The sequence below is a fragment of the Haliaeetus albicilla genome, chromosome 11 (assembly GCF_947461875.1).
Source record: "Haliaeetus albicilla chromosome 11, bHalAlb1.1, whole genome shotgun sequence".
NCBI classification, from domain to species: Eukaryota; Metazoa; Chordata; class Aves; order Accipitriformes; family Accipitridae; genus Haliaeetus; species Haliaeetus albicilla.
The window spans coordinates 5287033-5311029 of record NC_091493.1 but is presented as its reverse complement, the minus strand read 5'-3'; the positions used below and the strand labels follow the sequence as shown (position 1 = coordinate 5311029).

At 44.4% G+C, this 23997-nt stretch overlaps 1 long non-coding RNA gene across 1 annotated transcript in view; it reads right to left on the bottom strand.

Annotated features, from left to right (window-relative positions):
* LOC138687936 (uncharacterized) overlaps positions 1–23750 on the bottom strand; it is a 29266-nt gene extending 5516 nt beyond the window's left edge. The window contains exon 1 of the long non-coding RNA XR_011326984.1: positions 23385–23750. This is a non-coding gene — a long non-coding RNA (uncharacterized lncRNA). The remainder of the gene's footprint in view (positions 1–23384) is intronic.
* Between the last annotated feature and the right edge of the window lie 247 nt (positions 23751–23997).

The window sequence follows — 23997 nt, the reverse complement described above, 5'->3', positions numbered from 1 at the left end:
TGGAGTGGTGTATTGCTTCTGTCCAGCTTAGAGCATGTTCTCAAGTACTTGATACCTGTTGTTTTCACATAAAAATATGTCAGGACACAAAAATGTGTCAGAAGTGACACATTGTGTCAAGTCATGTGACTTTACGTATGTTCAGCCAAGAATCGTACAAGGAATTGGTTTTGTACTTTCAAACCATTAAAAAACCCACTCCATCACTTATTTTAGAAAATAACAACAAAGAGATCCATTTTTATTGAAGAGTGACTGAAATCGCTGCCAAGGTGAGGGACTCGGAAAAGGGCGCTGCAAAGATGATGAGAACAGTGTCGGGTTATGGTCATAGCAGATGGATTGTGGTGGGATTGTCTTGAGACAAGGAGGCTTCAGGTCAGTAGGAAACCCTATCTGTAAGACACTGAAGCCCAGGAATTGCCCAGCAGAGGTTGGGCATTGCAGTCGTTGAGAACAGGCTGAGCTTGCGTGGGGGACAGCTCTGGACCGGGTAACTTTTTTGGGCACCACCCAGCTTTATGAGTCTGGGGCAGACAACATCCACCCACCCTGGGCAAAGGAAGGAGGATTCTCGTTATCTTGTGGGAGTAAGGAACAAAACCGTTCCCTGACTTTGAAGACTGGCCTGTGATCATGGCTATTTGCACATTTTTTTAGATGTACATATTCAAGGGGGTTTATCCCAGTACAGCTCCTGAATCCCAAAGACTAAGACTAGCTTATCTCAAACCTTTCAACCTATTCCCATTATTTCATTGTTCAGAAGCATTTATAAATGGGAGTACAGAGTCACACCAGCAAAAGCTTAAGTGAAACCACTTAAGACTCTTCCTGCAAATGGTAAAAGAAGGTTATATCCTGTGAATTCTGGCTTACTTCCTTTGCTAGGGTGATTGTTTGGGTAGGTAAGGATTGTTTGGGATAACCAAACTACCTAAGTGCATGCTTACTTAAGTGCTTTGCTCAGTCAGAGACTTAATGGACTCAGCAGACCTAATGCTATTTAACCCTTCAGTATACTAAAACCAAGGTTGTGAACTGCACCAGCCAGGGATAAGATAGCGGTAGCAAATGATCCAACATCACCGTCTGCTGGGCTGAGGCCCCAAGAAATGGGCCACAGTCTGGATGAGCAATTTCTAATTGGGTTTATGTGGCAGTCCCACAGATCATTAATTATGTGCACAGCACTCACTGAAGGGCATGCTCTGACTTAGAAACTGATGCTACCAATTTGCTTAGAGACCTGGGAGCTGCACTTTAAAAATACATTGCGATGCCATCTCTTTCCAAACGATTTGAAGGTGTAAGTGGTCCTGAGAGTTGTACGTCTGATTCTGAAAGAAGCTGTGAGCCAGTCCCTTCACAACTGCTTTCTGAAAGCACTCACTGTCAGTGGTCTTCTCTCACCATCACCAAGAGCTGTTTCTCTGCCAGTGCTTTCAGGAAGGTTTTTAGCCCTCTAAGGAGCCTGGCTGCCACAATGCTCAACATTGCAACAATATAATATTTAGGTACCTGGGTTCTGGTGTAGGACTGCAGTGAACTCATATATGTATTTTACCAAAATGTTACTGTACAAAATACTTTCCAATAGCAGCTGTAACCCAGGATTTCTTCTGCTACTGTGGTGCAGGCTCTTCAGCCCTACTTCAGCACACTTCTGAACCCAGAAAATGGTTTATTCTTTTCAAGAGGAGAGAAAAAAGGAAGAGGAGATGGTGAAATTGCCTATACCTATAAGTGGTGATGAGCAAAAAAGTGTCCATTGAAATCTCCTGAGGCAAAAAAAGAACCGTAACCAGTTTCCTCAGACCTGAAAAGAATGTTTGTCCACTGGGAGGACTACCTTGTCCAGTGGTCATCTTTTAAGATGAAGCAGAACTCAAGGGAGGTTTTTTTCTGCTAACTATAGTCAGATGTCTCTGAGTACAGCACTAGACAGCTGTCATGGTTTAAGGCTGGTTGGCAGCTAAGCCCACATAGCTGCTCCCTCCCAGTGGAATGGTGGAGAAAATCAGACAGGTAAAAGTGAGAAAACTTGTTGGCTGAGATGAAGACAGTTTAATAAATAAAGCAAAAGTTGTGTGTGCAAGCAAGGCAAAATAAGAAATTAATTCACTACTTCCCATTGGCAAGCAGATGCCTAGCCACCCCTGCAAAATGTCCATAAAGTGTCCATTGAGTTCATTTATTCCATGACTTGGGTTCCATATGTTACAGTGGTTACTCAGACAGGAGAGACAGTGTGTTGTGTGGAGTTATTGGGCACCAAAGCCAGCTTGGCTTACCTCACTGCTGGGCCACAGTCCCTTCAGGGTGTACCTGCTAATGCATGGCCTTAGCTACAGGTCACAGTCCCTTTCACTTGGGTTCACACTGGAGTTCCAGCTGGTCCAGCACAGCAGCACACAAACAACAGCAATCCCCTAGCCCTGGCAAATGGCCATCGCTGTTAACAAATGTTCCCCAGCACAGCAGTGAAAAATGATAAGCAGCACTGCAAAAGCCAAAAGCAGCCACTAACAAGCACAAAACTCTAATATACAGTAAGGCAAGCAAGCCCTGTGGCAAGCACAGGAACCTGCCAATTAGTAGCTAAACAGCTATCATCACAGCTATACATTTGGTCTAGCACATGCCATTCAAATCAGTTGTTAACTCAAACCCTGTAAGCCGTATGTTAGGTGCCAAAAAGGACTGTTGTGGATTAACCCCAGTAGGCGGCAAAGCTCTGCACAGCCGCTCAGATACTTTCCCCCAAGTGGTATAGGGAGAGCATCAGAAGGGCAAAACCAAGAAAACACATGGGTTGAGATAAAGACAATTTAACAGGTAAAGAAAAAGCTGCATGTGCAAGCAAAGCAAACTAGGGAAGCCATTCACAACTTCCCATTGGTAGGCAGCTGTTTAGCCATTTCCAGGAAAGCAGGGCTCCATCACACATAATGGTTACTTGGGAAGTCAAATGTCCAAAATCTGAACATCCCCCTCCAGCCTTCCTCCTTCTTTCCCCCAGCTTTTATTCCTGAGCACAATGTCACATGGTATGGAATACTCCCTTTCACCAGTTTGGATCAGCTGTCCGGGCTGTGTCCCCCTCCCAACTTCTTGTGCCCCTCCAGCCTGCTCGCTGGCTGGGCAGCATGAGAAACAGAGAAGGTCTTGATGCTGTGTAAAACTGCTCAGCAATAGCAGAAACATCAACGTGTTATCAACAGTGTTTTGGCCACAAATCCAAAACATAGCACCATATGAGCTGCTATGAAGAAAATTAACTCCTTCCCAGCCAAAACCAGTGCAATCACCTTCTATGATGAAATCAGTGGTTTTGTAGAATGGGAAAGAGTAATGGTTATTGTCCACCTTGCCTTCACTAAGGCTTTCGACATTGTCTCCCCTAAGATCCTCACAGAGAAACTGTTGAAGCATGGCCTGGATGAGCAGAGAGTGAGGTACATGGAAAACTGACTAAACAGCCAGACCTGGAGAGTGGTGAACAATGGCATGACATCTAGTCAGAGGCCAGTAATGAGTGGTGTACCCCACCATTAAAACCCTGTACAACATCTTAATTAATGATCTGGATGAGGGGGCAGAGTGCACCCTCAGAAGATTTGTTGATGACACCAAACTGGCAGGAGTAGCTGATATGCCAGAGGGTGTTGCTGCCATCAGAGGGACCTCAACAGGCTGGAGAAATTGCCAGACAGAAACCTCACAAGTTTCAACAGAGGGAAGTGCACAGTCCTGCACTTGGGGAGGAATAACCGCAGGCACCAATATATGCTGGGGACTACCCAGCTGGAAGGCAGCTTTGTAGAAAAGAGCCTGGAGGTCCTCATGGACACCAAGTTGAATATGAATCAGCAATGTGCCCTTGTGGCAAAGAAGGCCAACGGTATCCTGGGCTGCACTAGGAGGGGTGTTGCTAGCAGGTTGAGGGAGGTGATCCTTCCATTGTACTCAGCACTGCTTAGGCCACACCTGCAGTACTGGGTCCAGTTCTGAGCTCCCCGGTATGAGAGAGACATGGAATGACTGGAGAGAGTCCAGCAAAAGGCCACTAAGACGATCAAGGGACTGGAGCATCTCTCCTATGAGGAAAGGCTGAGAGCTGGGACTGTTCACCCTGGAGAAGAGAAGGCTTGGGGGGGGGGATCTTACCAAAGGGTACAAAGAAGACAGAGCCAGGCTCTTCTCAGTGGTGCCCAGTGACAGGACCAGAGGCAATGGGCACAAACTGAAACACAGAGGGTTCCATCTGAACATCAGGAAACAGTTTTTTATTGTGAGGGTGACAGAACACTGGCACAGGTTGCCAGGGAGGTTATGGTGTCTCCATCCTTGGACACATTTAAAATCCAAGTGGACATGGTGCTGAGCAACCTGCTCTAGGTGTCCCTGTTTGAGCAGAGGAGTTGGACAAGGTGATTTCCAGAGGTCCCTTCCCACTTCAACCATTCTGTGATTCTGGCCCATCCTGCAAAGGACAAAACTGAAACACTGCTACCAGGCTACATGAATTCCCTGTGCCAATTCTACCATCCATGGTTTTCTAGTTATTAAGTATTTGACTTTACAAATGATAAGCACAACATTTTGAGAATGTCTCATCTTGAAGACATTTCAAGAAATTTCTGTTTCTTCAAATAGAAATCTCATCTTGGCTTTGCATTTTCCCATGTGTTTCTATAATAGGATAAAAACTAATATTTATAGACACCTCTTTCTATACTACTACCCTGTTGGGTTTTTTTTTCTTTTTTGGGGAGACATTAGTATTGTATTTCACCCTGCAAAGCACACCTGACAGTATTCTGAAGGCGGTACAAAATTATCTGCTTTTCCCATACCATAAAATCCTCCCCTACACACCACACACTGGACGCTGAGCACAACAGATGTTTAATCTGCCCACTGTGGCAGTTCCTAACCATTTGTGAATGAGAAGCAATTGTGGGCCAGTCTTATTAAGAACGCATTCAGTTCTGCAGGATTCAAAAAATTGCTGGAAAGGAACCACATTCTTTTAGGATTTGGGATATTGACTATTTCTTATACTAAAAAAGATAATGAAAGTTCTCTCTAGCTTGTAAAGAGACCATGCTGGAGCAGATATACACATAGCAGCCCACGGAGAATGCCACACCAGGCCAGGTAGATATTCCCTGAAGGACTGCAGCCCATGGGAGGGACCCATGCTGGAGCAGAGGAAAAGTGTGAGGAGGAAGGAGCAGCAGAGAGAAACCATTATGGACCAACCATAACCCCTCCACTCCCCACCCACCCCTGTGCCACTTGGGTTGGAGGGAGAAAAGAGGAGTTGGGAATGAAGGAGTGAAACTGAGTCTGGAAAAAAGGAGGGGGTGAGGGGTGGGGGAAGTGTTGTTTTGCCTTTTTATTTTCACCATCCAAATCTATTTTAATTGGCAATAAATTAAATTAATTTTCTCAAGTCAAGTCCTTTTTGCCTGTGATGTTAATTAGTAAGTGATCTCCCTGTCCTTATCTCAGCCCATGAGCTTTTTCATCTTATTTTCTTCCCTGGCCTCTTGAGGAGGGGGAGAGAGAAACTGGGTGGGTGTCCAACAGCTGGCTAAGATCAACCCACCACACAAGCCTTTCAGTACAAGCTGCCCATAGTATGCTGGCAGCCCAGCTGATAGCTATGGATTAGATGAGTGACCCTTAAGGTGAGGAAAACAGTGCCTGGATTGCCAGGCCCAAAAAGGGGGAGCTGTCAACTGTTCAGGGTGCATTTGGTGGGTGGTTGGAGTGGAATTCTTCAAGGGTCAGTTCTGGGGCAGTACTGGTTAACCTCATCAGCAAGCCTGATGGTGGAGTGGAGAATACCTTCACTGAATTTGTGGGTGATGCTAAACTGTGCAGAGAAACTGAGGTGCTGGAGGGCAGGGTGGCCATTGAGCAAGACCACAGCAAGCTGCAGGGATGGGCCAGAAGGAGCTCCACGAACTTCACCAAACAAATAGGGAAGACCAGTCCCATGCACCACCAAAGGCTGGGACTGACTGGCCAGGGAGCAGCTCTGCTAGCAAGAATCTTAGGGTGCTGCTGGGCAAGAAGTGGGCCCTGCTTTGAGTTTACGTTTGGACCTAAATTTTTCTGTGAGCCTATGACCTTATGCAGTTGTACTATATATTCTATAATCCGTATTCTGAGCTCATAATAAAGTAGTAGATGATATATACTATAGATAAATAATACAGTAAAAGTTTTAATATCATCAAAAAATGGTCCTCACTATATAATGTTGAGCTGCTAATTGATAAAAAAAGTTTACAAGTCCCTAATGGCATAACATACTTACTCATTACCTTGGTCTGGGCCAAGCTTTACAACCATATACAGTATGACAGTGCATATTCGATAGCTTGGTCCTAATTTCCCTTTTTTCGCCCTGCAGAGCCCTTCTTTCAGACCACAGCTCTCTGTGGCCCAATATCTAAGACGCAAACGTGGAAATATAATAGATTTTTTTCCATAAGATGTAAGATAAACGGAAGAAAAGGAGAATTGCCTTAAGGTTGAAGACTAAAACATGCCATTCCAGTATGTGTGGGCACCGTCTAGTGGGGAAGTAGGGCGAGAAGCAGCAGAGTGGTTACAGTAGTTACCTGATCTGCACAGTCAGTGGCACACAGGGAACAGCCACTAATTTCAATGAAAAAGACAGACCTATGAAATATGTTTTCAGTATTATTGAGGGGAAAACCAAAAAAGCCAATCTGGATTTGCATGCGACTGAGAGACATTTTTCTACATGCTCAGTCCTAACTGAGGCTTTCATTCTGCAGCCCTCTGCTCAGCAGCATTCCCACCACGGACACATGCTGTGAAGGGTGGGAAATGACTGAAGAAAGAGACCAGAATTCTGTGAATTGCAGTGAAATTACAGTTTCACTTTCCCCCCCACTATTTAATAATTTCACTTTATTAATAATAATTTTATAAATTATTTATTAATAATTAATAATTATTCATGTCACTATTAGGTAGTGACTGCAGGGCCATTAAGAGGTGATTCTTCAACACACTATGCTTGACATGTTTTACTTAGAACACATCATATCTAATGACTAGTTAGTAGCTCATTGCAGGGGGACCACAGCACCTCCTGAAAAGCTCATCATTTCACTTTTCCATATAACAGTGCTATGACTGGGGCTGAGACTGGGGCCAGCTCAACTCACCAGTGACTTTGCCTTGGTCAGTGTAACGGTCCTGAAAGCATCTGCCTCTCCCTGGAGGTTTGGCTGCCTGGGTCCAGGGCTCACTGAGAGCTGCCCGCTTCCTTTGGTGACTATGGAGAAAGGTTGGAGACAGCGCTGTGGTGGGAATGCTGCTGAGCAGACGGCTGCAGAGGGCATCCCATATTTCTAACCTGAGGGTCTGGTGCTTGGTCCAGCCTGTGCCTGGTGGTATTGCAGCTAGCTGGCACAGAGTTATGAAGTTAACGTTCTTCATAGCAGCCCGTACAGTGCTGTGCTTTGCATCTGTGGCTAAACCAGTGCTGGTAACACATCATCTGTGCTTGCACAGTGTCAAGGCTTTTTCTTGCTCCTCCTGCTTGAAAGTCAGTAGGCTGGCGTTGAGAAGTTGGGTGGGGACAGTCAATACAGCTGACCCAAACTGACCAAAGGGATATCCCACACCATATAGCACTGTGTTCAGCAATAAAAGCTGGGATCACATCTCCCTTGCCTCCTCTGAGACTGAGGTGGTTGGCTCTTTTGCGCAGGTTCTGGAACATCCTAACATAAACTGTTTGATCCTGTTACCACCATGGATCAGACAGGGACCCAAACACCAACTAAAGTAACCACTCCTGCAGTCAAAAAGAAACACTGGATGCTGTGTTCAACAGGTCTGTAGCATCAATTATTAAGGGAGGAGGAGGAGGAAGAAGAAGGGTCTGATCAGGAAGCTGATCCTTCAGCAAAGAAGCAGGAGGATGTGAGCGAAATCACCCAAGAGGCGGAAACTACCCAGTCCCTAACCCTGTGTGAACTTCAAGTTATGCAGAAAGATTACAGCTGCCAGCCAGTGGAGCATGATGCTGCAATAATGGGGCCAACAGTCAGGAATTAGAGGGTAAGGAAGTTCAGCTGCTGCAATCCCTTGTTAGGCATGGGGAGTTGACAAAGAAATTGGAAAACAGGCAGCAATCCACAGCCTCTGGCGGCAGCTCCTGTTGAATGCGAAGGCAAGATACCCCCTCAAAAATGACCTTGCGAATTACCAAGGGAAGTAGACCACTGTGAAGGAAGGTATCCAATAACTGAGAGAATTAGTGGTGCTGGAAGTCATCTACAGTGACCTGGATGACAACCAGATCTCCAAAGATCTGTGTGACATCCAGCGTACGTGGACCACGTGGATGAGGTTGGTCTGCAATGCACAAGCATCATATTCCAACACTCTGGCAATGATGGACTGGCCAGACTTTTATACACCAACTATGGAGAGTGCCCTGCTTGCTCTGGTGTTTTGAAAAGACTCCCTCTCCTCCCTTGTCTCCACAGGCCAGCGTCCTGGCTGTCAGAGTACCCCATGGAGACAGCCTGTCTCGGTCCCTGGGCACCTGCTGGTTCCTCTTGTGTGATCAAGAGGGGAAGTGGCAGAACCCATCTGGATTTGTGGAGTGACAGGGGCATCCCAATAGTTGTCTGTGTTGGAGGCTGAGGTGAGCCCAACAGAGGACAAATGGCAGAAGCCTCCTATTGTGACCAGCCCAGAGACCCCATGTATTCTTGGCCTCGACTACCTCAGGCCAAGGGGGTACTTCAAGGACACAAAACAGTACTGATGAGGCTTTGGTGTAGCTGCCATGGATACAGAGAAGATGAAACAGCTGCCTACATTGCCCAGCCTCTCAGAGGATCCCTCTGTTGTAGGGTTCCTGTATGTTGAAGAACAGCATATGCCAGTTGCTACCATGACAGAGCACAAACAACAGCATCACAACAACCGAAACTCCCTGGTTCCCATGGCTAATTCATCAACACAAGAGCCAAGGACCAATGAGCAAGACTTGATCACCCTTTAATAAATAGTTCCATATGGCCAGTGCAAAAGTCTGGCCCTCCAGAGTGCCTTCACCAGGCTTTGACAAGGCCCAGGCAGGGCTCCTGGTGCCCTCCAGAGTGCAAAGCCATGCAAAACATGCTCCTTACTGCATCCGGGAGCGTGGCCTCAGCTGGAGCCTCTGGCAGAAAACACCTGGAGAAACCCAAGGTTGACCTCTAGGCTTTTGGAGCTGGGTTATCAAGGATCTGAAGCGCACTACACCCCGACTGAAAAAAAGTTACTAGAAGCATATGAGGGGGAGTTGAGCCACTTCAGAAATTGTTGGTACAGAAGCACAGCTCTTGGCACTGTGAGTGCCTGTGCTGTACTGGATATTCATGGTCCCCTCTACACATCATGCAACCAACGCTACGTGGAGTAAGTGAGTAGTGTTGATCACACAGTGGGTTCAAATGGGGAACCCCAACTGCCCAGGAATCCTGGAAGAGATCACGGAAAGACTGGAAGGCAGGGATTTCAGAGCATTACCCGAGAAGGTGACTCGTGCCCAAGAGGCTCCACCATATAGTGAGTTATCAGAAGGTAAAAGGCACAGTGCTCTGTTTACTGATGCATCCTGTCATGTTATAGGAAACCATTGGAAGTGGAATACTGCTGTGTGGAATCCACACAAGAAGCCATCAAAGCTGCCAAAGAAGGTGGTGATAAGTCAGTTTGCAGAAGTGAAAGCCATCCAGCTGGCCTCGAGATCGCTGAATGAGAAAAGTGGCCAGTACTCTGTCTTGACTCATGCATGGTGGCAAATGTCCTGTGGGGTGACTACAGCAATGGAAACAGACCAACTGGTAACGCAGAGGCCCATACAAGCTGCTGAATTGTAGCAAGACATCGCTGGCCAGGTAGAAAACATTGCTGTAAAGACATGTCATGTAGATGCTCATATGCGAAAAAACCTGCACTACCAAAGAACATCAAAACAACGAGTGGGTAGACCAGGCTATCAGAATTGAAGTGGCTCAGGTCGACCTGGACTGGGAACATAAGGGTGAGTTATTGGTAACTCTGTGGGCCCATGAATCATTGGGACCTCTTGAGAGACACGAAACATACAGATGGGCTCATGATCAAGGGATGGACCTGACCACTGAGGTCATCACACAGGTCACACATGAGTGCAAAACATGTGCCACAATGAAGTGATACACGCGAGTAAAGTCTCCCTGGAATAGAGGGTGGTGGCTGGGATATCGACGTGGTGAGGCCTGGCAAATTGCCTATGTTGGATAGGTGCCACCAACCTGCCAAGGCAACCCAACAACTATGTGCTCACCATGGTGGAAGCGATGACCTGGTGACTGGAAACATGTAAACCATACCACCACCTGAAACATCATCCTAGGCCTTGAAAGGCAATGTCTGTGGTGGCACGGTACCCCAGAAAGATTTAAGTCAGATGATGGGACTAATTTCCAAAATAACCTCATAGACTCCTGGGCCAAGAAACACAGCACTGATTGGGTGTATCACGTCCCCTGTAAGTATCAGAGGATACTTAGATGTATAGCTAATGTAGGACCTAAGCATGATGCAAATGGTATAGGATAAGGGGTAAAGATTGTACTGGGCAGTACAGGGATGGAGTTATGACATTAACTTTCTTCATAGCGGTCCCTATGGAGCCCTGCTTTGTATTTGTGGCTAAAACAGTCTTAACACAACAGTGTTTTGGCTACTGCCGAGTAGGGCTTTCACAGTGTCAAGGCTTTCTTTCTCCTCCCCACTCCAAAATCAGTAGGCCAGGTGTGGGCAAGAGCTTGGGAGGGGACACAGCTGGGGCAGCTGCCCCAAATTGACCAAAGGGATATCCCATAACATAGGACAGTAAAAGCTCATGGAAAGAAGGAGAAAGGAAGTGGAACATTCATGGTGATGGCATATGTCTTCCCAAGCAACCACTACACATGCTGAGGCCTTGCTTCCCAGCAAGTGGCTGAAAATCCGCCTGCTGGTGGTAAAAAATAAATGAATTCCTCTTCTGGCTTTGCTTGCATGCACAGCTTTTGCTTTTCTTATTGAACTGTCATTATTTTGATCGATGGGTCTTTTCCCCTTCCATTTTCCTCCCTATAGCCTGGGAGAGGGGAGTGAGCAAAGGGTAGGGTGGTGTTTGGTTGCTGGCCAGGGTCAACCCACCACCCTGGCTGCGGATCCATTGATCTGCATCATGACCGTGACTTGACTGTGCCTGGCCTCAGCCCACCCCCACAGAGGAGACCAATGTCCTCAGGCTGGGGCTGCGCCCAGCCACGCTATCCCCGTTGGCTCTACTTCAGTGAGTCCCTGAGTTGGGTCAAAGGTTGGGATAGGGACGGGGAGTCTCCAGGCACAAATGAGATCAGGCAGAGAAACAACTGCTTCAGTTACCACACATCAGCTCTGTTCAATATGTTTAGTTGCACAAATCTGTCTGCTTAGCTGCAAATATTTGGGGTAAGGCATCTGTGTTCCCTCAGTCTATATAATACCCAGCAGTGTTCAGTGATGGAGCTGCTGCCCAAAGCTGTACAGTTGTTAAACAAAACTACGGCAGCTGTGTTTCCAAAGTGAAGATTCACTTATGGCAGTGCTAGAACAAAATAGGCTGAGATGGGTGGACCTTAACAGAGAGAGTATTTTAATTCTACAGTTTATTTGATCTTTCTCTTGATTTTCTTTTAGCATGACATCTTTCTAGGAGCTATTTTTTTTCCTACTCAACTTTAAGGCTCTGGTCTATCACTCTGACCAGGTGTCAAGCAGGTGCTATTCAACTTCACAGGAGGTTTGAAGTCCTGACACACTACAGCTCAATCTTAGTACAGTATATATAGCCTATATAAATACATACAGTTCACAGACAAGGAAATTCAGGACAAAGGTGGGGACTAGCACCTGCGTCTGTATTGATTAGCCTAAGGCATTGCGTATTATCAGTCAGGCAAGTGTCTGAAAGATGCTAAGCAAGCTGAGAGAGTTTGACAGCTTCTGTAGCCTCATCTGCTCTTTTCAAGATGATATGAAAGCCATGTCATGGAAGACGGATCTATGTCAGAGAAGACAGGCATGTGTATAAGTCAATTTTGTCTACCCTTTGATCTTAGCAATGCTGGCCTCGACGGCTTGGAAGTGCAATGTATGCAATTGATGGTCACCTTTTCAGCCTGCGATGGAAACCCAAGGTCACAGAGGCCATCCATGTGAAGCTCTTGTTTGGCTGTACATTTATTAAAAGACGTTAAAAAATGTATTTTTGCTCATCATATGGCATCATCCATCCGGGGCAACTGTTAAGATCCAGCAGATGTCAGGTCAATTTGACAGCCAGTGGATCACGACTCCCTCTGACTGAAGTTTGTCTTAGTAGCAGTCCCTGTGGCTCACCAGCAGCTGCTGATAAAATACTGGCTGGGATGATGTACAGGAAATAAATGAGGATGCTAGAGCCCCACCATAACTGCTGGTGTGGGTTGTGCCTGCTCACGAGCCGTACCCAGCAGCCAGGGAAAGGAAAGTGCACTACAGGGTCCCCAATGTTTGAAATGGAACAAATTTTCATAGATTGACTTTACAAAGACCACCATTGCAGCAGCTTTTATGCTGGGCAGGCAGACAGATGTACAGCTGAATGAGTACATAAGGGTAAAATAAGGGTCGCCAAAGACAGGGTGTAGACAGATGAGCCCAGGCAACAGTTTTGCCCATGAAAGGCAGGCGAGGGAGGAGGGCTGGCTCCTTCAGGTGAGTAATGTTGGGAGCATGGGGCCTGTGTGATCAGTGGGGGCAGCTGTGGCTATAGGCCAGGTGAGCATGTGGGATTTTGCAAGGGCCAGCTGAATTTGCTGATATTTAATTCAGGAGTGGAGGCTAGAAGCTTTGTCATGTGATGCCTTAATCCTGCCAAGGGAGTGGGGCTTCCTCCAACCCGGGAGAGAATAAAAGGGTGGTATATCTTTACTGTGAGGCTCTTTACATTGGTTTGGTTTGAGGGGTTGTGCTGGTGAGTATCTACACCTTATAGGAATGCACACGGGCTTCAGGTCAGCTGATTTCTTCCCATGCCCTTGCTCATGGGTTTGTTTCAGCAAAGCCAGATCTTGTTTTGTTGCTAGTGTAATAAGGCTAGAGCAAGGGCGAATTGATGTCTTAATCCCTTTCACAAGGGACAAACTGAATTAATCTGAACCTTTAGAAACTAAAAAATAATTACAGCTCAGAACAGAGGTATCAGTCCAGCAGTAGAGTGGGAAGCCCTTGGGTTCTTGCACAGAGCTCAGCGTGGGTGGTTACTACTTGAGGCTTAGGGGGTGAGGTGCTCTGGGCCTTGAGGATGGGGTTGCTCCCTTTGAGACCTGGGTGCTTGGGCAACTGCAGACCAGATGGTCTTTGAGCTCCCTCACTGTGGCCTTGGTGGCTGGTGTGGGTCAGTGCTGGCCCTGCATGGCCCCTTGGGCCTCATGGCAGGGACAGACAGTGATTGAGGGTCACTGCCAACAACAGGGCTCCTGCCTGGCAGCCAGCCCTGAAACACCAGCATATCCCTGCTCCCCACCATGCCATCAGTATCCATGGGGCCCGCAGCTCCCCCAAACCCAACCCTCTGCTGTGTCAGTACACTCATTTTGGCAAGCACAACTGCAATAAACAGGGATGGCAAACCAGACTGCCTGCAGTGCCAGGTGAGTAGGACATGCAGCATTAAGGGAGGGGGTGAAGGCAGACCTTAGCAGTGTAAGGAACCTGACAGATAAGATGGGGGAACTGCAATACCTGATGTGAGATGATAGCCCTGGTGCAGTGGGGCTCTCAGACCTGGTGGAGGGAGATAAGCAGCGGGAAAAGTTGTTGTCAGGCTGCTGAGAGGACCAGCTGCAGCACCAGCAGGTTCAAAAAGGGTTAGATGAATTTCTAATCAACTGCATCTCCCCAGATACTGTGGATGGACCTTAAAAGTGGCCAGGCTCATATGCTTGCCATAAATAGGATTTCCAGTGATGGGCTGCTGATGTGAGGACAGCATTTTCTTATGTCTCGAATGGCACTCCCAAAGGCTCCCTCAGCTTTAATGAGGAAATCAGGAAAGTGTAGTGTACTTGAGCCCAGTTACCCCTGTACTGTGTCAGGTTAAAGCAAAGCCCTGTCTGGATTACTAGTAATTTCTGACAGCAGTTGACAATAGGCACTGTTTTATTTGTGTTTGGCAAACTCCTTCCAGTAAGTATATGCATGACAAGTGTGATATCTGAACTCCAATTTGGGAACCCTGCTGTACTTGTGATGAATTGCTGGGAGTGTGCCATCTTAGATCATTTAGAGCTACATATTGTACTGGCAGCCTGCAAAAGCACAAGACAACTCAATGGAATTGAACACAGATAATCTGCATATAGTGAAATATAAGTTATTGCATAAACTGATGCTGCTAGATGGTTTCTGTAGATGCTAATCAAACCATATAAATCCAATTCTGCCATTACAGGAGCTGTATTGCTGTACCAAGAATTAATTTCAAATGCATTAGCACGCTTAGAGAAGGGTGCCTGTATAAGTGTGTAGAAATCCATGAGCAGTACTGGCTCGAATTTTTCTCTAAAAATGAGAAAAAGTGTTGTTGTAACCAGTTTGTTCCCTGGGATATGACCTTTACAGTGACCTTAAATCAATTAATTTTTCTTTTTCTAATCAGAGAAAAGATAAACTAGGTAACACTCCTTAACAAACATGGGTAGTTTCCTTGTGTGTTGCAAAATACCCAAGTTCTGGAGAAAGGCTTCCTTCTTAAATCCTCTAGTTCTTTTTTGCTTATTCATAATATATGCATAATAACATGACAACCATAATGTGGCACGGCAGTTCAAGATAAAGCAACATTTAAGTCCCTTATCAGCTACTTGGTTATATTAAATAATAAAAATTAATGGCAGCTATAATACCTATAATTGCTATAACTGCTGTGAATTAGCTCATGAACTGTAATTATCAATTCTTAGGACAGCCTTGAGGAACATGGAAATAAATGCGCATCATACAAAATGCTTGAACATGTCTCAGCAGTCCCTTGCAGATGTTATAGAATCTATATATTTCTTTAATGTTAATTTGCATAAACATAAGTATTTTATTTAATAGGAAAAAGCTCCTTGGGCTTCAACTGAGGCAGATTTTCATCTTGTTTCTTGTGTAAGGTACATTCAGTGGAGCCTACAATGTATACAGAGATATCACTATATCAACTTTCACTTGCCATTTTTGGCGATTGATCTGACATTTTACCATACAAGCGTTATGCAGGTACAAAGCCATGTCTTCCCTCCCTACTGATGCCCCCACATGCTAGCTATGATGGTGTGGAGTAGGATATGGGCTGATATGCTGCCAAAGGTCCCGTGGTCTCTATGCAGTACTCTGTAGGACTGCTGAACTTGTTATGGCTCATTTTGCACTGGTACATTGCCCTGAATATGTGTGGAGTTGCAGTGAACCCATCCTCCTTTCATTATCTTTGGGTCCACTTCTAAAGAAGACTTGTGGAGCTAGAGAGATGACAACTTTAATCTTGGTGGCATCTAGGGATGTATTAATGCTCTCCAGTGGCAATTTCTCTGAAATGTCATGCTATCTTTGTTGTTTAAAGTAGCTTAATTTTCATGATAAAATGAACTACAGATTGTAGAGCAGATGTAGCAAGAAAAGGGAGGTGGTGTCTGATGAATACAAGTACAAAAAAATTCTTAGTACTCTTCCTCTCTGCTTTCACACATTGCTAAACTTCATACTTCTTGTAATATACTTTTTTTTGTAATAAGCCCCCAAACTAAATAGAAGGAAAGAATTTTTTCAGGATTATTGTAATGACGGTGGACTGCTGGACAAGACACACATCACTTACTTGCAGGACCCAAAGCCTTTAAAAAGACAAAGTTGCATACAACAGCAGTATCAATTTCTTATTGTACATGGGTCTTAAACATGTTCAGCACAAGATAGAGCCTAGGGCTTGGAGGATGTTCTAACTTGCAAAAAACAAGTGAGGAATAATGCAGAAAACATGCTAGTATCAGAGTCAAACTATCATACAATGCTCTGTATACTTGTGTATACATAAACAGATGAGCAAGTAACTTACTTTGAGTGTAAAGTTTCTCAAACTTTATGGCTTTAGATTTCTATGCTTACAAACAAACACTAAGTAAAAAAAAAATCAAATACTTGGCACAGGAGGAATCTGTGTTTTTCACTTAGTAGCTGATAAACAGTGTATCATGCTGTCTAATCAACAAAATCAGTTAACACTTCAAATACAAGTAAGGACTGATTTCTGCTTCCATTTGCATCAGGAGCAAAGTTTCTTCCAGCTTCAGTGGAAGCAACATTGGTTCCTCAATCTTTAAATCACACCCAGGCAACTGAGGCTGTTTCTTGCATACTTTCTGGTGCTGGCATCAACAGCAATGGGATCAACTTAAGAGCAGCCATATACCAGTTCTTCCAGTGCAGTACATACATAATGGTAGTCAAAAAGTCCTCCAAAAGGGGATGAGCAGAGCTACTAGAAAAAAATAGCATAGGAGTGGGAAGATGTGTGTTCTATCAGATGCAGGGGGGAACATGCTTTCTAGACTTGTTGACCTGCAAGACATACCATACTGGGTCAAATGTATTGGGTCTGTAAGGAAGAAACGTGCTGGTTTTGTTTCTCAGATCTACCCACCTCCCATCCAGAGGCTGTCTTGCAGTGAGCAGGAGGGCTGGCCAGTGAGGGCCAGCTGGACTGTGTGCAGGCACTTGGCATTGCCAGTGGCAGAAGGTGTGCTGGGTCCTTGCTGCAGCCCTGTCTGGGGCACTGAGGCCACCCTTTGTGGCCTCTACTCCTCTACCAACAACAGCATGCGCAAACAGCACTTTCCTCGCTGCCCAGGCTAAATAATTGTCTCTACCACTGTACAAAATTCCTGCAGTATTGATGGGGCAAAAATCCTAGTATAGGCCCTCTGATGGGGAAAAAAAAAATCTTGGCTACGAGCTGTTTTGGGGAGTCTCTCCCTCTATAGCATTTTTCCTTCCCCAAAGCTGCTTTTCTGCTCCAGAACTCCAGTGCTGTTAGGGTGAGACACAAGATGTTGTGGGCAACAAGGGAGAATTTTCTACAAGTGACACTTGAGATTCTGCGCATGGAAATGAATGTTAGAGAAGGAGATTAGATCCACAAAGTAGCATGATTTTCCTAGGGCTACTATTAGTGCTTTCTTTTCTTGTAGCCTGCAGTGCAGACATAGCGAGCAATTGGAAAGACTGACTGGCAGCGAGAATCATAGGGACGAGAGGAAAAGGAGACAAGGAGCATTTAATGGTCCAACCCTCCTCCCTACCTCCAAGCTAATTCATTGTGGGCTTTTCTTGATCAAAGTTCCTACCCCACAATATATTGTAATTTATGTGTGTTGGAGGCATACAATAATGCTGAGCTAATGTGGTTTTGTACTTAAGTAAACATGTTTTTGGAGTTACTAATGCATGACAGAAAGTGCTGGGTCGAAGTCTCTCCTGAATTAGGAGAAGAAAGAAAAAGCTATATAAAAGGAGCAATGCATCTCACTGTATCAGAAGGTCTGCAAATTAGTATCTTAGCCTTTGCTAAGGAACTATCTTTTGTAATTATGGGGCTGAGTACCGAGCATCCCATTATACCTGGGCTCTTCTGCAGAGCATGCAGCTACTGCCTTTGAAATTTTTATCCCATTTCTTAGAGCAGTAAAAGCCATAGTCTATCTCAGGTCTTAGGACTGTAAGACACAAACATCCCAAATGGGTTTTAAATGAGGAAAAAGCGCATCAAAAAGTTTACCTTAGTTGACCATGAAAGAATAAACAGTGACATGTACTGTAAAGGGTAGGATGTAAATTAAATACTACTACTTATTCTTCTATCTAGTGGAGTCTCACCATTTTGTAAATCTGACTATGCAACTGAGTAATACATTATTAAACTAAAAAGACTTGTTATTTCTAATTTTAAGAAATAAGATAAAATAAATAAAACATAAGATTTCTTTGGAGACCTATTTGGGTAGGGGAGTTTACCTCCTTACATGGCAACACAGACACAAAGTCCAAGTCCTTATCACTGGTGGTGCTTTCCTACCATTCCCTTAAAATGAGATAGTGAACTATAATAATGATTTTGTTTGATGTATTTTTAATGTATGTTCTAAAGGATCTCGTCTGATAAACTATCATGAGAAACGGACCTTCCACAGCATTTCCTAATACAGCACATGGTTTTGATCTATAAAGTAAACCACAATAAGAAAACCACGTGTTAACAGTGTGGGAACACCAAGAAGAGAGACCTTTCTTACTGTGTTTTGAACATGATGAGATTCCTAGATAGTTTTGCACCACTGACGTCTCTTTCATCAGTGAGATAGATCCCAGAGCTTGGTCAGAATAACAAAAGCAACGTGAACCAGGAAAGTTAGAAAATGGAGGTGGGGGGACAGTGAACTGAGATAAGCTGGTAAGCTTTACAGATATTTCATGTCTGTATTTATGTGAGGTTTATGTGAGAGGATACTGTCATGATGGAGCAGTCTGAAACTGAAATGCATATGTATCCCACAAATCTCAGAGTAGAAACCCAAGTGGCAGGAGCTCTAATTCCACGGAATTATGACAAACACTGGATTACATTAAGGATCCAGATATCCAGATGCAGACAGAAATGCTTGCTACAGACAGTACCCACAATACCTAAACAAAGCACTGCTCTCCTGGTCTTGAGCAATGCTGTGATCCTGCCAGTACTCACTCCTGCAAGCATCTTCACTGCTGCCAAGAGAACTACTCAAGTGAGAGTTTCCTGCAGGAAGAGGGACCCTTAATAAAGAAAAGAAATACCTGGGAGGGCAGGAGAAGACAGAGTGCTCTGTGACTGCTTGGGTGGCACAGAGAAGAGGAAAGGGGAACTGTAATCTGCTGTCTCATGCCACAAAAGCACAGAACCAGGTGACAGCAAGTTCAAAACAAGCTAAGGAGATGCTCTGGCACACCACATCCCATTAAACTTTGAAACTCCTTGCTGCAAGAGTGGGTGCTTGAGCTCTGCGTGCATTCAAAAACATTAGACTGTTTCAAATAAAAGTCCACCTATTGCAAACATAAGATTGCTGGCCTAAGAAGACCTTCAACCTCCAAATCATTGGGGAAAAGTATTTTGGAGAACTATCACTGTATATTCAATCTGATTTTATATTCTTCCCTAGGCACTGATTGCTGAAGGCAGGGGAAACGGACTTGACAGACCTAAATGACTTGGTATGCTTGTTTTTATCTTTTCTCCTAAATGTAATTGTGAAAACAAGTTACAGCTCAAAATTTGCAGGTAGGGAAGAAAGAGGTGTAAACAAAATATAGCAGGTGATGGCCAAGACAGTGTCAGCTAGAGCTTCCTACTCAACTGCACCCCTGATGCCAGCTGTGACAGGTAATAATCTTGTGACAATGTAAAACCTCATAGTCATAGAAAAGATAAAAGTACTTCCTAAACACACTTACACAAAATATAATCAAATTATGCATGTACATGGACCACAATATTTACCACTGCTATTGAAGTGAACGAATTTAACAAGTTTCACTACAGTAAATAAAAGTATCTCAACGTAAGCACACGCTTACATTTATTAAGGCACTTAAAGTTGGGTGTGTGCTCAAGAGCTGTTACTTGTACTGAGAAGTGGGCTTAAACCATTTTCCTGAGCTGGGACTTTGCTGCATTGATAGTCAGCTATGCAACTGGAGAAAAGAGGAGTAAAACCTAAAATAGATGCATGCGCACACAAAAATGCAGAAAGAGCATTTCTTTTTATGTCTGTCTGCTAAGCTTAGTGGGCTTTCTTGGCTAAGCCTGAGCTAAATATTACTGAAAATAGCATAGTACTGTAGTTATTTCAAAGCACTGTCTGTATTTGTTCTGTGCACTGGGTGGGCAGGAAGCTTCATTTCATAAATCACTTTCAACGAGACAGTAGGCTATAAAAAGGGAGGGTTTTTTTCCCTTTAGTGTTTTTAGTTCTGAAAGTTCTGAAGTGGCACAGCCTACATACTGGGAAAAGTTCAAAAAATATGTTTCTCACTGCTCCGCAGACCTTCTCTCACACACAAGAGACCTAGGGAGATGCTGGGCAGGCACCCCTATGCTCATAGGTTGCTCAGGTCATGCTGCTCAGGCTGGGCTAAAACATTTGTCAGCAAAGCTGCTAAAGCATCTTCTCGTTCCCAGCCCCATGCAAAGCCCTCTGCAAGCAGTTTCACAGAGCATGGCCAGCCTAGGGAACCCATCTGGTGGGATAATTGCCCAGAAAAGAAAATGGGTTAGTTTTCAGGGGAGTCTCCTGCTATGCTTTTGGGTACAGTTGGGAGGGGATGTGCTGCAGGACAGAACAGTAGGAGGAAGGGTGTGAAGAAGAGGGAAGGAGTAAGCAGGTAGAAGACCCTACTTAATCCAGTGATTCTGCTTAGAAGATACTTGTTAAAACTTTGTTAGATTGAGATTTACACTCAAAAAGGAGCCAACTCCAGATTAGGTTGCTCCCTGTGGTAGATATTAGGAACAATAGGACAGGAGATACATAGAAAGTCATCTATCCTCAGCAAGGAAAAAGCTGCTGTCTGGTTCAACTCACCAAATCACGACTTTTCCCACTTAAATTACAAAAAAATGGAGTTCTGCACACCAGTACCTAAAATGTGCCCTGCAATTTTGGCACTGGCTAGACCTGGGCTTCTAAAATACTACAGAGGAGTAAATGTCACTGGGTGAGTGGTTTTTATCTGGGTTGGTTGTTTCTCCCCAGTGTCAGCAAAACTTGTACAAACAAGGTTTAGGAAGTACGGGAATTTCACACCTGCAAAATGGCACGCACTGAACACAATATAGGAACAGCTACGCCGAAACAGCCACACCGAAACAGCCCTCCCAAATCATCTGCTTCAGCCTCCATTTTAGACTGTCCCCAGTACTGAAGGCCTCAATAAAACACAACCAGCAATTTTAGCACCAGTCTTTCCCTGGGCTGCCCTCCCAGCTTCTGGCACTCCAGAGCTTAGCGGCCTCCTGAGCTAACAGTTGCGCGCAACCGGCCGGCTGCCTGATAACACGCTCCCTTGTAGACTAGCTCACATCTTCCACGTTTGCAATGAGCCCCTGTGCCAGGTCAACCTGATCCACTGCCTGATGTGGGAGAGCCACTGCAGCCCTGCTCTGTGTTCAAAGTTGCTAGGCTTGGAGACTCTTTCCTTGGCTACAGCATATTGCCACAGCTTCTGTCTCTGCTCTTGCAGTTCTGGGATGAAAACGGTTGCAAAGGCTATGCTCTAATCAGGGTTAACCTAATTTTTTCTTGTTTTCTATAAAAGAACAGTTTGTTCTGGTTTTGGTAGAAAAAGGCGTGCAAGGGCTCTGGGGAAAATAGCAGCACACTTGTAATGATTTGTTTTAAAAGCAGGAGTCACCATCCTTTTTACGCTACAAACCCAGCCTATGAAAGTGTAAAATAAGGTTGCTTAAAACAGTTGAAAAAACTCCCCCAGCAGAAACCAACCTGATGGACTGACTCATATGCAGAGTGTTAGTTATGATACTACCCATATATGAGAAGGAAAACTAATTAAAATTTGTATTTGAGGCCATGTCCAATTTACTTTGTGAATTACATGTAGGATTGCCTTTTAAAACCACTGCAAGGTTGAAAGATTTGTTTTAATCCAAATGCCAATTTTTAGACCAGTTTTAGATGGGAATTTTGGAACTGGCAAGCAAGACAGTCCAAAATATTGTCTGTGGAAAAGCATGTCTCTTTTGCACTTGGGAACACTGAATTTACAGGTAGCCATTTGTATATACCATTTTGTGGACATCAGAACAGAAGCAGTAGCCGAACATTTAACGTAAATTCTTTTCAGTGTGCTGATGCGAGTATGCGTTCTGCTGTTGCCAGCTGACACTACTCCAGCATGTAAGATAACTTGCAGAGAGTTTATGATGGTGGAATTCATGGCAGATTATGGCCCTTCAAGTTTAGATTACTGCTCCACATTATGCATCAAAGGAGTAATTCTTAAAAAAACAACTCCAACCAATATTAGCAACTCCAAAGCTTTTCCTAACGCATGGTGGTACTCTCTGACCCAAGCCAGTATTTCAGTGGTTCTCCACTGTGGTTCAGATTTCACTCTGTTGTATTAATTGATATTGCCTTAGAAGAGAACATCAAATGCTGGGAAGGCGCCTTTTATAGGCGGATTAAATCTTTTAATTTTCCATGGTAATTATTAAGATGAATCATTAAACTAAGGCTGCCAGCTGCGCTCTGTTAGACTACAGTCTGCCATGTTCAACACTGTCTAGCTGCTTTTAGCTCAGTACGTTTGTCACTGGATTTCCATGAATTTGCTGAGTGTTGAAGTTTGCTTTTAAATTCTCTTGCAATCATGCAAACCACACAATAAGGCTAACCATTGTAATTTGATTTACAGAAAATGAAAATGAGCTATCTGGAAACTAGTTCTAGTGGTGCTATATTGGCTAAGTTCATTGTGGCTCATTTTGTATCACTTTGATCAGAAATAAAATAAAACCTTTGAAAATTAAAGCCAGAAAAAGTTTGCCTCAAACCAAGACTCTGAAATGGTTCAAGCTGAGTGATAAATGGCAGAAGTTCTCTGTTTTCCACAATGGTGTAAACAGTTAGTTCAAGAGTGGTGTTGCTATTGTTACATATTTAAAGCTGAAATTTGATATATATATATATCTCTCTATATATATATCTCACATTTCAAAAAAGAGAGCTCTGCATGTCAGACAACAACATTTCAGCTCTTGTATCTTTTAGACATGGATTTCAGGCCCCAAAGGAACATATGTAAGACTGTAGATGAATAATACTTTGCATAGTAAGTGTATGCCATAATCTTCATGAGTGGGGTGTATAGCTATTTTTTCACTACTGTCTCCAATATGCTAGAATAATGGATTTACAGTCTGAACGTCCATGCATCTGTAAAGTCAGACATTCATTTTACCCCACAAAGCTGTCAGGTTTCAAGATGTGGATATGTGACACTGTATTCTCTTTGAACTCAGGTTGGCTATAACCATTCTCTTAAAACAACCAGTACCTGAAAAACACTGCAGTCTGGAAAAACTACGTGTTCTATCGTTGACGTGTTACATGGGACTTCATCAGAATTAGCGTGAATAGCACAAACTCTATGAAAGACTTTTAAAACAGTACCAGCAAAAGTTGTCTGCTGAGCCGGTCTTGCAAGGCACGTGGATCTGAGATGGTGTTTCTCAAATGTTCTGGAGCAGCAGCTTTTGCTGGCCAAATTACCTGCATTTAAAAAATAAAAAAAATAAATCAAAAAGCTGATGTTAAGGGAGCTGTAAATCCCCTCCCATCCCTGGCTCACCAGCAGCAATAGTACCTGCAATACATACATTTATTTTCAGTAAAAGAGCCTCTAGGCCGGGATGCTGTTGAGAGCTACTGCAGTGCATCCCTTGTTCAGGTAAACACGCTGTTAGGGCTTAGCCCAGACACTCATTGGAGACCTTGACTGAGGCTGGAAGACTGCAGACAGATACAAACCAAGCAAGTGAAGAAACTTGGCAACTGGAACCTAGGCCAAAGTCTTGCAAAGAATTAGTGTGTGAGGTGAAGCTGGGGACCCCAATTGCAGGATGCCATGGGATCGCAGGGCAAGGTGCCAGGAGAGACCAGCTCTGAACACGGACGCGTGCAGCGTAGGCAAGTTCCACCCAGGAAATGCGATTTCAGTCCCAAAACAGGAGAAAACATCTTCTGGCAGGGAAAGGTCAAGAGGATTACAGCTTCTCTCACACAT